This window comes from Epinephelus lanceolatus, chromosome 10 (assembly GCF_041903045.1).
Source record: "Epinephelus lanceolatus isolate andai-2023 chromosome 10, ASM4190304v1, whole genome shotgun sequence".
Lineage (NCBI taxonomy): Eukaryota > Metazoa > Chordata > Actinopteri > Perciformes > Serranidae > Epinephelus > Epinephelus lanceolatus.
In genome coordinates, this window is record NC_135743.1 from 1410429 (window position 1) to 1425969 (window position 15541).

Sequence of the window (15541 nt, forward strand, 5' to 3'; positions counted from 1 at the left end):
CAGCTGTTTCATCTTTCAGTGAAAATGTATTCAACTTTCCACCGCTCCTGAAAACTGCAGCCCTCGCTGTCGACTTTATGTTTCTTTGTCACGTTTGTTAAAGCTGAAAACAAATGCAGACGCGAGACAGGTGAGTAGATTTAACACAAGTCTTTTAATGAAATGTGAACGGTAAATGGGGTCTTTGGATGATGAGTAGAGGTTCCAGCAGAGGGGGGGTTGGTGCCTTGTCCGAGGGTGGATGGGCTTGGCAGGTGGGGTTTTCTGTGAGTGGTTTGATGAATGTGGAGAAGTGGCTGACTGACTGGCGTCTCTTGTGAGACTGGCAAGCAAACTGGACAGGAACTAGATGTGTGACACTTCACAAACCATGTAAGCACAACAGTCTGGCAGGGACTGGAAGCAGGCACTGAATGTGTCATGGAGAGGAGTGGCTTTATTGGAGGACTGGAGTGCTGACTGTGGAGAGAGAATCTGTGCAGAGAGCAGGGGAAAGTGAGGGAGAGTAGGAAAGGAACTTGCAGACAAAAACCAAAACACACCGAGCACACTTTAGTCACACAACAGGTTAAAAAAACAAAACATAAAAGCTCACTCACACACACACACACACACACACACACACACACACACACACACACACACACACACACACACACACTGATGTCACAGGCAGAGTCACAGAGGAGGAGTTGTGACATTATTTGCTGCTGCGATGTCTGATTAGCAGCAGCAAATATCCGCTGTTAGGTCACACGTGAGTTCCACCTGTGTGTTTTGTACCTGCTGCACCTCTTAAAACTGTGCGATGAATGGAAAAGATTGGCCAATGTGTGGTGGGCACATACAGAATATCCAACCAACGAGCTGCAGGCTGTTTATAATCGGTCGGGGGCCACAACTTTGGACATGGTTGCTCTGTGAGGTCTGATGCTGACCAACATGTTGGGCCACAAAATGTAGGACCATGCATCTCTAATTACAATTTAATAAATAAAAGCTGAGATAGGACTTGAAGTGAAAGGAAAAGTATTTTATTTGGGGGAATTTTTAAATGTGAAGAAAAAATCCTCCTCCTGCTGAGCTGTCCATGAACAAACAGCATTTTACCCTCAAAACATGAGTTGGGTTTCATTCACAAACATTATTGACCCAGAAACATTAAAGTCACGTATGCAACATGTTGTCAACGTGATGTCGAATGTATCTGTGGTTTGCAGAAACATAACATGCCTGTGTATTATTCTGACGACTGGGCTGCAGCGGTGCAGAGCTCTAGTTGAATATAGCATGCAGTACAGCCACTGACCAGCAGATGGAGACACAGACTTGATGATGACCAGCTGTCTTCACAGAGTCATTGTCATAAAAAGATTTTATTTCCCTGTTGGTTGCTCCTTTGTTTTTTCTCTCTGATGGATCCACCACATCTTCATCATCACCTTCGCAGCACAGCACAAGTCTTTTCTTGCAAATGTGTTAACACATATTTACTGGTTCCACAAACTTCACACCAAACCAGTTCACACAGATCTCACAGGAAGACCCAGAACTTTATTTGACTGAAAAGGAAATATCTCTTCACAGCTGACATTTTATGAATCTATGATACACCTGTGTGAAACTCCCTCACACTACTCTTCAGTCAGTCTGTATCCATCTTAAGAAGACACCACCTCTGTGTTGCTGTTTGTAAGCATGGATCAGTTTGAAAGTAACTAAAGGAAAGTAACTAGTAGTTTGAAAGTAACTAAAGGAACTAAGTTCAAATTCAAGAAGACTGACATGGAAAATCTGATTGAGTACAATTTAAAAGAAATGTTTGAGTATGGGCCACATGCTCCACCTGTTCTTTTGTGCATAGATTGTAGATGAGAATAAGATGAGTAAAGAAAACTTTCTTAGAACAAGTGTTGTTGTTTTTTCAGTATTTCATCAGGACATCTCAAAGAGTGAAAAGGTGCAGGTGCAGCAGCGTAGATATCTCCAGTAAAATAATCTTTGAGAAGAGAACACAGTTCATGCTGTGATGTGCTCGCTCGCCTTTCTTGGCACAGACTGTAACAATCATAGGTATCAGCTTTTTTAAATTTTGCACAATGAATAAATATCACAAAGATTAAAAAGCCTCTTTCATGTCTCCATCTGCTGGTGGGCCATCATGATAAGAGCATGCATGTATAATATGATGTTAATTCACTACAGAAGAGACTTGATGATCACCAACATTAAGGGGGGGAAATAAGGTGGATAAGATATCGGTATCGGCCAAATAAGTTATTATATATTGGCAAAAAATCCAATATGATGCATCCCTCGTATCAACAAGTGACACAGGCATACAGCACAAATCACTGCATGGTTGAAGCGCTTCATATTGACCTGCTGTATGTTGGACTTTGGCGTCAACTGTGATTGATTTAAAGAATATATTCATTTGACCACAAGTTGTGTTGATTAATGAACATGTTTTTAATGTTTTGTTAGCGTGAGAACATTTTGCAGCTTTCCTCATAATTCCATCTGATATCATCCAACACACAATGACAGGTTAACATTTTGGCAAAAACAGCACCAACACATGCTGACACTCTGACAGGCTTTTGTCATGTTCACACTGACAGATTTCCATGGCTTGAATGTTGACTTTAGTGAATTTATTTTGTGAAGCAGACAGAAGACAAGGTGATATCTCTTCAAAGCTTTTTCTTTGGGCAGTAACAGAAAGACAATGACTCTATAAACTGAAGACAAGATAAAACTCTGGCAGGAGCTCTGTGGCCGAGTCGTTCACTCAAACAGAGAGGCCGTTTACACGTACACGGTGATTTTGATAAACGGAGACATCTTCCTTCGTTTACACGCAAACGGAGATTTCTCCTCTGAAAACGAGTCTTTCTAAAAACTCCAGCCAGAGTGGAGATTTTGGAAAACTCCGTTTGCGCGTTTGCATGTAAACTGAGATAAACGGAGATAAACGGAGTTATAGGCAGCTGACGTCACAGTATGTGCCGGAACTTGCGCCTGTGTCAAAAGTGCGACCTATGTTGCTATGGTGACAACGGATACATGGAAGGCTTGAGCTTGTCGTTACACTGCCACCTACAGGTTTGGCATGCTCTTGTGTATATATACACGGCTAAGTGTAAACGAAGATCTTTTTGAAAACGGAGACGGTGAAATGTCCGTTTATGAAAATAGCCGGCCACGTGTAAATGGCCTCAGAGACTGAAGCAGAGAGGGTCAGATGTAGTGCTGCAGGCTGACGAGCTGATTGAGCAGGGCTGCGTGAGGCTGATTGCAGACAGCTGCAGAGACTCAGCTCTCAGTCAGAGGCCGTTTACACGTTGCCGGCTATTTTCATAAACGGACATTTCACTGTCTCTCCACTCTGGCCGGAGTTTTTAGAAAGACTCGTTTTCAGAGGAGAAATCTCCGTTTGCGTGTAAACGAAGGGCACAGACGAAGGAAGATGTCTCCGTTTATCAAAATCACCGTGTACGTGTAAACGGCCTCTGAGAGAGGCAGGTAGAGATCCTGCTGGACCTGGACCACAGCTCATTAGATCTTCTACTGTGGCAGCAGGTTTCTCATGAATCAGAGTAAGACAGGTGTCTTCTTTAAAGTCCGTCCATCTGGTACTTTAGGTGTCACTTTGCTATCTGTTAGCCTTGTTAGCATCAAAGCTCTTGTGATTCATTCAGCGTGTTTTACCCCTGATGATTTGCTCCTCTGCCCTCTAAGTTTTGTGTGCTGTTGTGGTTCTGTGTGTCCATCAACGCTGCAGAGAAAATCTTCGCTTAACTGAAAAAGCCCATTTGACTTAACATCAGATTCCACTCAATGAACACATCTCAGGCTCGTCTAATCAGCGTTAACTCTAGTCAGACTGGAATAAGCTTCAATTGAGCACATGGAGGATACAACAGTCAATTGTCGTCCTTGGCGGAGGTAAAAAGAAAGTACAAACAAGAGCTGTGCTCTCTCCCGCAGAACAAACCAGGCTGATGGAGGTCTGTTCTAGGCAACTGGCATTTTTGCCAGTGCGCTCTGAACTGCTCAAGTTGAAAAGCACCCCACGTCATCTCTGCTTTTTTCCCACTGTCCAATGGGATGAGAGGCAGGGCTTCTGTGGTGGTCATGGCAACAAGTTTACAGTAGGTAACCAATGGAGGAGAAACTGGTGGTAGTGGTTGCTGGATACCCAGAGCTATACGACTTTACAAAGCACAGTTAGCACCATCTGAATAGAAAACAGCAGATAAGTGCAGTACTGTAAACGTCCATGATGGAGGAGAAGCTCCTGGACCAACTGGTGGTACTCCCCATGATCCAGCCTCTTTTTTAGGGTCTCATGTACCCACACAGATCTCTGTTTATCTGCTGACAGCCTCTCACCCTCAACCAGAGCTACAGACAGCACCCTCTGCCTCAACATGGCAGCAGCTACACACTGATTACTGCAGGATACAGAAATGGTGGATTGATTACACAGCAAGGTTAGGGTGAGGAGGTGATGGAGTGGTTGCCTGGCAACAATAAAAAGGCGCAGCAATTTTTTTTTTACTTTTACTATTTTTCTTTAAAAAAAAAAAAAAAAAAAGGCAGTGCAGTGCGTCTCGCATCTTACAACCTACAAAACACTTCCAGTGTGATCAGGGCCTCATCCTGCCATGGGCAGGCTCGTTCAGCAGTATTAGTTACCATCAAAATAAGCCAGGATGTTCTTTATCCGCCTCGATAGAATAGATCCTTAGGTCTCTCTGCAAGCTACATTGTAATGACAAGTGTGTTGAAATGTCTCCGCTCGCTGTTGGTTTCACGCGTCATTAAATTGGACAAAGCTGGCATCATGTGGCCAAACATGACGGAGCTGTGTGTTCACGGTGTGTTTATGACTGACAGGTACAGGAAATATGCTGTATGGGTGTTATTAACAAGGAGAGTCGCCGAGACTCAATATCCTGACTTCATGTTTGGAGTGACAGTTGTTGGAAAGTGTTTACACACACACACGCACACACACACACACATGCACATACACATGCACACAAACACACACACATGCACACACACACACACACACACACACACACACACACACATGAATGTGTGTTACTGTATTTAAAGAGCCATAGTATATGTGAAACCAGCCTTGCGGCCATTTTGCTCTTGGAGATGCAGTCTGTGCAGAGATGTGAATTTCAGTTGGAAATTAAGACTTAAAGAATATCTGCAGCAATGCGACTGATAAATGGGAAAGTTCACAGTGAATTCATCCTAACGAGCTGAGGGTTGTTAAAGCGACCTGGTAAATGACCCTGTGGAGTGGCCGTTTCACTCTTTGTGTACAAATGCCTTTTTTATGTGCACATCCATATGATTGCTTACAGGTTTGCATGGAGCTCATGTAGGAGGGCAGTGTGTGTGTCTACATGTGGACTGATCCAGTTAGCCATTAACAGACGGGTCATCTTGTATTACCTTCCTTCTTCTCTTTGAACTGAAGTAAAAACTTCTGCTGTGGTTTTACGGCCTTATCCTCCCAGTTTGTTTCCCAGCTCCCTCGGATGTGTCTGCCCAGTGGAGCTGCTCGCTGTTTACTGGGAAGAAGCCATCAGCACACTGGACTAACACCAGGCTGAAAATCAGCACGGTCTTAAAGCAGTGAATCTTTATGGAGTAAGTCATTTTCCCAGTAAAACAAAACCACAAAAAAAATGGAAAAAAAATAGTGTTCCAAAAATAAAGACAGTCTGACCTGATCATGAAAGTGGTGGAGCTGAGTGGACAAGTAGAGAACAATACCACATCACAGAGCTCATGGTGAGTCCGCTCAGGTCTTACACATATAGACCCACAGAGATGACGCCAAAGGCTCATTTATGCTCAACGTTACATATGTATACAGACACAGACGGAGCCCTCTGCCCTCTTTTGTGCACGTTTTGTGAAAGATTATAGATCTGGACCTAACAGAACAGAACCATCGCAGACTGTGGGGGCAGTGTACCGTGGTTCAAGCGAGTCCCAGCCAAAGGACACAATGAAGACATTTAAAAAATGGCGGAACAAAATAAATCAATAATACTAGTCCATCCCCATTGGTGGCTTTGTCACCTTCTACCTATGCCAGTCCTCAATGCCTATGAGCAGTTTCACATAGATTGACCACGTCAGTGAGTAGAAAAACGTGGGACAGACAGAATGACTGACTGACAGAATGACACAATGACAGTTTCCGTGATTATGTACAGCATACCATACCATGACTTAGTCATACCAAACATTAGAAAACAACACCAACATTGGTCCACAGGGGGAGCCACAGCGATCGGTCGCATTTTAGCCATTTTGAAGCATTTTTCTGTTGTTATAGCGCCACCCAGTTGCCAATTAGAGTTAAATTTCTCCAGTCACCTTGAGGCGTCCTGTTCTACATATCTACCAAGTTTAGTAAAAATCCATATGGCGGTTAGGCCTAGATAAGAAATGAGCTCTCTAGCGCCCCCATTTTGTTTGATGGGGTCAATAATGGAGGGGTCCCCTCAGATTATGTGTGCTCATATGCCTACAAAGTTGCGTGGTGATGGGTGAAACCCTTGAGATGTTATACACCTTTATGTGATGAGCCACGCCCTCCGCAATATTCATTGCCTTATAGAAGCTCAGTTTTAGTAAGTTTTCCAACTTTTGCCAAGAGGGAACTTTAGATATTGGTCCCTAGATTATGTTCACCCAGTTTCATGCAGATCGCTCAAACTTCCTAGGAAGAGATCCATTTGAAGTGTTTTTCAAAAAATTCAAAATGGCGGAAAATCTATATAAGCGGAAGTTATGGGTTCTTGAGGCAAATGTGTTCCTCATGAGGAGAGGCATCTCTGTGCAAAGTTTCATGTCTCTACCACATACGGGGCATGAGATATGCCCATTCAAAGTTTGACATTTCAATGGGTTGCTATAGCGCCCCCCTTTGGCCAATTGATGTAATATTGCTTCATTGGCATCCTCCCATGACTGTCTACCACTGTGCCACATTTCACATGGATTGACCAAGTCAGTGAGGAGAAAAACGTGGAACACACACACACACACACACACACACACACACACACACAAACACACACACACACAGTTTTCCTTATTATATAGTAAGATAGTGAAGAGAATTGTCCGTCCACATGTGATGATGAATTTAATGGCCTCTCAGACCACCGCCGTCTACAACGCTGCCTCCATTAAAAGGTACACCTGATAACGTTGTTGTTATCAGTAACGTTTGACCCCGCCCTCTAGTGCCATCCGGTGGATGTACGTATGCTAACATAAAGAACACATGGAAGTAAGTGAACACGGACAACCCAGACTTACTCTGAAGCCGTTCAATAGCAGCACTTGGTCAGTGACGTCTGGCATGTGACACCGACAAAAAAAGCTGTCCTTTCACATCGGCATGATATGTGGCCTTTGGCTGTTATTTAAAAAACTACTTGGTAAAGGCTGGAGGAAGATTGTGTTCATGCTTAGAAGAAACTAACACTGTCTGCATGTAAAGGACGTGAGCAGCAGTCTCCACTGTCAAAGTCACAGCACCTATGGCAAGCCGTTTCAACATTTAATCGCTAGACTGGATATTCATTACTGATATCTGCAACATAATTTTGCCTAGTCAAAACTCTTATTCAAGATATCTGTAATTCAGTTTTGACTAGTAAGATTCAAACTATTTTTGCCATTCATGTGTATGGGGTTTGTCATTATAGATATCTCCAATGTAGTTGCTGCAATTGTTATTGTAGATATCTGTAATTCCAGTTTGAGATATCCAGTTTCCAGATTCCAGTTTGAATTGAGTTTCAGATAGTCAGAATGACGTTGTAGATATCTTGAATTCGAATTATGACTAGTCAAAATGATGTTGTAGATATCTCAAACTGGAATTATAGATAGTCATAATGTAATTGTAGATATCTATAATGAAAAAACCCCATACACATGAATGGCAAAAATAGTTTGAATCTTACTAGTCAAAACTGAATTACAGATATCTGTAAATTCAGCAGCAGAAATATGCATTTCAAAATGTTTAATAAAACTCTGACAATGCTAATTTATAAGTACACAAGATCAAATAATCTGCTGGAATGAAACACTTGATGATAAAAGGTCAAATATTCAGAACCTCTTCACACAAACTGCTCTGAAGCAGGAAAACACAGTCCATGATCATGTTCTGCTCAACAGCCTGAAGTGAAGGTAGAAACTGTGACGCCTGCAGTCTGGTCCTCGTTATCAGACGATACTTAGAGTTTACTGCATGGAGTGAAAGAGAGTTATCAGTGCATCCCTGCTGTTTGCATAGTTTCTCCAGTGAAAGATGGACCTGGACAAGCAGTGATAGCACTCAGGTCAATGTTTACCTCTCACCTTTCTTATCGAGCTGGGAGTTTGTCCTCCGCCCAGACAGAAAGCCCCTTGCCTCTCCCCTCAGTGTTCCCTCACTTCTCTCCGCTGCAGCTGTTGAGCAACACACCAGTTACAACATTGACAAAGTGCGAGAGCTGTAAGGGCCGAAACCGCGAAAACACAAGACGCCGATGACGTTACATCTAATTCCAAAGCAGGTGGAGAGCGGAGTGAGGGGCCGTACCTATGGAAGAATGTGTATTATGAACTTAAAGGCTGAGCATTACCTTGTCGACTATTAACCTTCTCCAGAGAGGTTAACTCTAATCCTGAATGTAACCAACATTGCCTACATGCGTCTTATCGCTCTTTTTGACCTCTGAGTTCACCCTCCGTCCTGCTCCCTCTTTTCTTTCCTTTCAGAGCAGGTGTCATTCAAAAGGGAAAAAATATACCTTAGAATACTGTCGGTGTGATAAATGGACACTGAGGAGCGTTGTGTTTAGTTTCCTCTCATGGATAACTGGATAAAAGAAGGAGTGACCTGTGGACATTTTCAGAAGCTCTAAACACCAACAGGAAATAGGTTGATCAGTAATTTAAAACTAACAGCAGGTGAAGAAAGACTTCGAGAACAAAGACAGTTTGTTACAGCCTTTGTCTCGGACATGATTCCTGTCAGTAATTATTTCATCACAGAATCTTGTGCTTGTGCGCCGAATGACCCGAAATTAATTCAGGAACTAACTTTAGTTCATAGCTTGGAACAAACTTGACGTTTCTAGACAGTCACCAAGTTTTTGAGTGCGTACGACCCCTGTGAAGATCTGTCGTCACCATGAACCCTGGCTGATCTCTCCCTATAGGTCAGAGGTCACCGGGCACAATCAGCTGCCCCACCACACCGCCATTGCCCCTTCCTCCATGCTATCTATCACACCATCGTCACAGCTCTCCTTGTGTATCATGGACGTATAAAGAGAAGTTGCTCTCAGGACCGTCCAAACTTTTTGGATCCTAAAAGCATGTTCATCACATTAATAATGAATGCATCTCTGCACTTTTTAATATGTTTAGCTACATCAACAAAATGAAAGCAGTTTTATGAGGCTCTCCTCCGGCCCTATGGAACCCTATTTTTTTTTTTATTACATTTCAGGTCAGTCTTGTGTTTTTTAAGGAGCTGTTTGAAACCCAGACAGAGCTAAAAGAGAGAGAGTGCTTGTTGGAGTTAACATCCCTCAGTTGACCAAAAACAAAACTCCAGATTAATGTTAATGCTGCTGGTGAAGCCTTCATCATATCTCGTCTCCACATGCTTTTCCAAAGCTGCAGTTTTCAGCAGAGCAGGTCGAGATAAACTCAGGTTTCAGCAGCTTTCAGAATAACAGCTGTAGAAAGTGTCGTGTTTTGTGTTTGCTGCACACGAGGAATGAAGCATCTGTTTAATGTGATGTGATCACAACGTCTGCGTCCGCTCTTCACTGCAGAGCTGCCCCGCACTGTAAAAGCTAGTTAGCAGCTACGAGTCAGGCTAAAGCTAATTTGTTAGCCTAAAGACACCAGAGGTCTGCTACTACAGTTCAGAAGAGGTAACGCTAATGTTGATCTACAAAAGAAGTCCAGTAGGTTCTCATCCCAACTTGTCAAATATTGGTGCTTTGTCAGTGGAGCTACAGGTCAAAATAAGGCGCACCAGCTGCCCTCCTGCTTCAGTTTTGGACATTCAGGGACGGTGTGTCACGCCTGATCATGCATTGTGTCGTTTCAGAACACTCTGCTGTCTTCAGAGTTTTTAGATTTACGTCTTTTTTTTAAAAAAAATTATTTTGGGTGCATTTTTCATTCTATAAGACAGACAGGAAAGGTGGGAGACAGGTGGGGGACGACACACAGAAAAGTGACGGGAGTCAAAATCAAACCTAAGCTGTTGCAAAGGACTCAGCCAATATGTGGCGCACATTCTACCAGGTGAGCAACAAAAGCACTTGGTTGGATTTCTGGCTTGAAATAACATAATGTAATGTCACATGATAGACATCATGTGACACATATCACTAATGTAGCATGCTACACACATAGATATCATATACAGTAGATACCTTGTTGACGGCTTCAGCCCGTTTCAACGATGCGTCAACGTCGCCGCCATCTTGGGGAGGTCACTGCTGGCTGGCTAGTACTGTTGTGTATGGAGATAAGTCTTCAGCAAACTCGGCGTGCTCACTCAAAAGTCTCAGAGTAAAAAAAGCAGAAAAACCTGACAGCACTCACTAATAAGTATAATACTTTTTAATATAGTGGATTGAACAGCAGCAGTCGAACGGACGTGTTTCAGCTCATAGCCGTCCTCAGCGTTAGGAAATGACCACTTTATAAGGAAAATACAGACAGTACTTACTGACCCTCATGCCAACAAGAAGTCCAGTGTAGTTTTTAATCCACAAAACTCGTTCGGGGTAACCCACATTTTGAAAATGTAATGCTAATGCATTTCAAAAATGCCAGAACAGCTCGTCCGTCATAATCCAAGTGCCCTGAAGCCACGACATGCAAAATTGACTTAAAAAGATGTAATTTACTCCACTTTTATAGCATCATTTCTCACCGTGGTCAGTTAGCCTGCCCTGCAAGTGTGCTGTGTTTACATGGCAACTCGCACGAGACTTGAGAACTAGCACCACCACTAGCATCAGCTAGTCTTGCGCGAGTTGTCATGTAAACACAGCACTCCTAGCTGTTATCCTCCGATACCCTGAACAAGTTTTGTGGATTAAAAACTACACTGGACTTCTTGTCAGCATGAGGGTCAGTAAGTACTGTCTGTATTTTCATTCTAAAGTGGTCATTTCCTGACGCTGAGGACGGCTATGAGCTGAAACACGTCCGTTCGACTGCTGCTGTTCAGTCCACTATATTAAAAAGTATTATACTTATTAGTGAGTGCTGTCGGGTTTTTCTGCTTTGCTGTAATTTTTTAGACTGGCACCTAATTACACTTTGAGACTTTTGAGTGAGCACGCAGAGTTTGCTGAAGACTTATCTCCATACACAACAGTACTAGCCAGCCGGCAGTGACCTCCCCAAGATGGCGGTGACGTTGACGTGCAGTAGCCACAGGAATGAGTCATCTATGATTATATATCTATGGCTACACATACCAACACACTGTATTTTTAACAAAATCACTCAATTGTCTTTTGGTGTGACACAGGAAATGAACAGCAGGTTCCCAGATGTCTTTTTTTTTTGTGTCCGACCCATGTGGTGCTATTCAAGTTATATACTAAATATATATATTTGGTAACAGAAATATCTATCACAGTCAGTTTTTTCCAGTATGACGCAGCCCTGACAGAAAACAGCATCAACATGTCGTCACAAACAGTTTTCTTATGAAAACAGAGGATTTATTGGACGTGATGAAACTGAGAGAGTTTACATTAAGATGATGCATGTTTCATTGACCTGACTGCTCACGACTTTTACATCATCTGTGAACTTTTAACACTTTGTAACACCACGCCATGTCATACTTACCAAACACAGGAACACCATTTTTTACGTCAGTGATGTGTGTGTCTCTGTGTATGAATGTGTGTGTGTGTGTGTGTGTGACAAGCCCTGCCCCATAGCAGCAGTCAGGACAAAGGCACGCCGTCCCGCAGCAGACAGAGAGTCTGCAGGCAGAGTGAACACACAGATAAATTATGTCGACTAATGGCTCATCAAACTGTCACAATGAGCTCAGACAATGCACGCAGCGCTTTGCAACCACAGAAGAAGAAGAAGACATAGAAACCGAGAGAAAGCCTATACTTAAAGTGTCGGATGTGGGACGTCACTCAAGATTGCTCAACGAGGTGCACGACCTGTACCGGCTGTCCTGACCGAGTGATGAATGTGTGCCCGAGTGAATGATGAAAAAATAATAAAGTAACTAGAGAGAGATTTTTTAGAAGCATGCTGTACACTGAATACTTTCATTTTGTTTAGTTTTATTTACCACAGCTGCAGCTGGAATGTAGCGTGTCTCTGGAGCTGTCAGAGGGTTGATACTTTGCTGGAGGGCAAAATGGACGCACTGTCAGTGACGTCACTGTAGGAACATTTTGAAGGCTATAATTTGATTGCACAGCTCACCATCATCTTCCTCAGTTCGGTTGGTGCAATAAAATCATAATCTGGGCGAAGGGCGAGACATGGGTGAAGCCGAGGTGGGAGGACACTGTGATTGGCTAAGATACCTGCCAGTTAAAGCAATCAGCTCTTCTTTAGGAGATCTGTGAATGACTGAATGAAAACGTCCACACCTGTGATACACTTTCAGTCACTGATCTGTAATGGTGCCCAGCGGTGTCAGGGGGAAACACGGCCAAGCAACAATGTAAGTTAAGGGGACAAAAGTCCAACTAGGCTGGGTGGGAGAGGTGGAGGATGGGTCCAACAACCACCGACTTTCCCCCAGGACGCAGGTGTTCACTTCATGTGAGACTGTAAAGCCAAACCCTGTTCTTTTTTCCTAAACGTAACCATGCCTGGAAAAAAAAATCAATCCATGATGTTGCACTGACATAGCACTTTTATTTTGAAAGAGTTGACCACGGCATCCCAGATTGTCAACAACCAACACACCCAGGGTACCTTGCACGTCATATGTGGACATGGGAAGTCCGTGACCAAACGTGGACATGTGACGAGGTCACAGTGAGGATGAGTTGTACAGTCAAATCACAGTATCTTGCTATGGTCACTAAACGAGGTTTGTCATTCACATCCATGCTCCCTCCAAGTGCAGTGTGTGTGACTGATTACCCAGGGGCCCAAATGAGAGGGGGCCCATGAAAAGACTAAAAAGTTTGGTTCTGTTTGCACTGTTTAAATTCTATGTAATAAGTGCTATAACTAGTAAATTGGGTGAATAAATCGGTTCACAGACAGAACGTTGTATGAAAAAAAAGTGGAAGCTCTCTGAGACTCCTCTCACCCGTTAAAGGCTCACAATGGTTTCATCTTCCATGCACCAGGATCTGTCTCTAAATGCATCTAGAACTGAGTGAGTGACTGCTTCTGCCGCTGCAGCTCCAAAGTACACGTCTTTCCCAAAGGGAACCAGGGTTCCAAAGAAGAAAGACAAAGCAAACTGACAGTAAAAATGTAAAGTCAAAACGTAGACATTGATGATGAAGTGCAGGGGCCCACAGAGTCTGCTCGTGCATGGGGCACAGAATTTGCTGCTAGGCCCCATCACCAGAAAATATAGACACCACTACTGATACGACTCTAAAGGCCACACATAGCAACCTGACAACAATGGCAGCTACATGCACTTCAGTGCTCCTTGATGTGCCGCCCTGTGGCACTTCACGCCACTGTCCGATTTCCAGCCTCGCCGCCACCAGAATGAAATGCATTTTCCTTCACTCACTCTCTGCTCACACATTCAGGCTCCCGTAGCAGCTCTTTCTCTCTGCTCCTACGGCAGCTCAACTCCTCTCCTCATCATGGAGAACTTCCTGAGCTAAATGACTCACAATCCCATCACTATAAAGACAGTGGCCCAAAGATACTTCCTGGTGAGTCACAGCTCTGGAGATCGGCTCTTCAGGTGAGAAGTCAATTCAGCACACAATGTGTGCTGCGGCGGTGCCGGTATGTTTTCAGCTTACAGTAAGTTCAACAGACATCATGCAGTGTGTTTCTGTGTGGTGTTAGGGACACTGAAGCCTGTTTCTCTTTCCTGACAATAACATATTGTGAAATATTGATTCATTGGTGTGTATTTGTTTCTCCTCCAATAAAATTGTAGATTTTCACTGGAACTTCAGTCGTTCCATGAAACTTCCCTCTCACTTTTTTAGGAAGAAGGAATGAAAGAGAAAGTTTAAATAACACACTGTAAACTTACATGTGTGTGTGTGTGTGTGTGTGTGTGTGTATACTGGATTAGCTGTTTACTTGGTGTAAACAAGGCAAATATAAACACTTAGTATCTCTCCATGTGTGTAATCAGCGACCAGCAGCAGACTGACCGTCTGAATCTGCGTCACAGAGCAGGGACGGTTTCCATCCCAACCACAGACGTTTCCAGAGAAACACACTCAGTTTCTCAGTCACCTAATTCTGCTTCTGCCACAAGAAAAAAAACATCCAGCTCTGATGGGGAGACTGGGAATTTTCAGAATTATATGGAAATATTAATGGAAATAATAACTGTTCTGGTCTGAGTGCTGATCAGACTGTAGCCCAGGGAAATACACAGTAATATGTGTGACTGAGAATCCAACAGTCATGTTTGGCAGGAGGTGCACTGGCAGCGATGATAAACTGAGTCACAGAAATTTTAATACAGTTCTGAACCAAATTATAAACCAAAGAAAAATTAAAAAATGATCTTATGATAAACTTTCTCTTAAATGTTCCTTCTCAGTCAGGACGTCTGTCCCATGAAGACTCAAAGCAGAGGGAAACCTCCTAAGCTCACTAATCATCACCTCGTACCTCGTTTGTTTCATATTGTTTGTTTGTCATGTCACCACCATCAGGTTGCCTGGCAACCAGCAGAGACTCAAGGAAGCCTCCTATAAAAAGTAAAACACTTCCGTCTGGAGTCTTTATGGTATGATAAGCTGAGGGTCACCAGCCTCGAACTCGCTGGATATGTAGGGCTCACTTTGGGCAGGGTGTGTTTCCACGAGCTTCATGTTGTTGTGCTGTTGGTCGCGGTCGGTGTTTCAGGAGGTCTGAGGTTGTGTTTATCACAGTGGAAAGAGTCTCAGTACCTGGAGCAACCATGTTCTTGTCATCTGTCCAGCAGCTGAGTGTAAAGGCGCAGACACACCAGCTTGACAACAAAGAACTAGCAGCAATGTTGCGTCTTCAAACGTTGCCTGCATCTCCCGCCCTTTCTCATTCCCAAGTCGTCAAATATCACCGTTTTGTCAGTGATGTCAGCATCAATGCCAAAAGGCAGCTTTTACGGCAATCTGATATGCCGCTGGGCAGTGTCACTTAGGAGCTGTACGCATGCCATCATGGCACGCATGCGTTCCCGAGCACCTTTGTTTCATGGCGTGACGGCTGTCCCCAGAGATACACCGAGTTCAACTTTTGGAATGCAGCAGCATGCACCTCA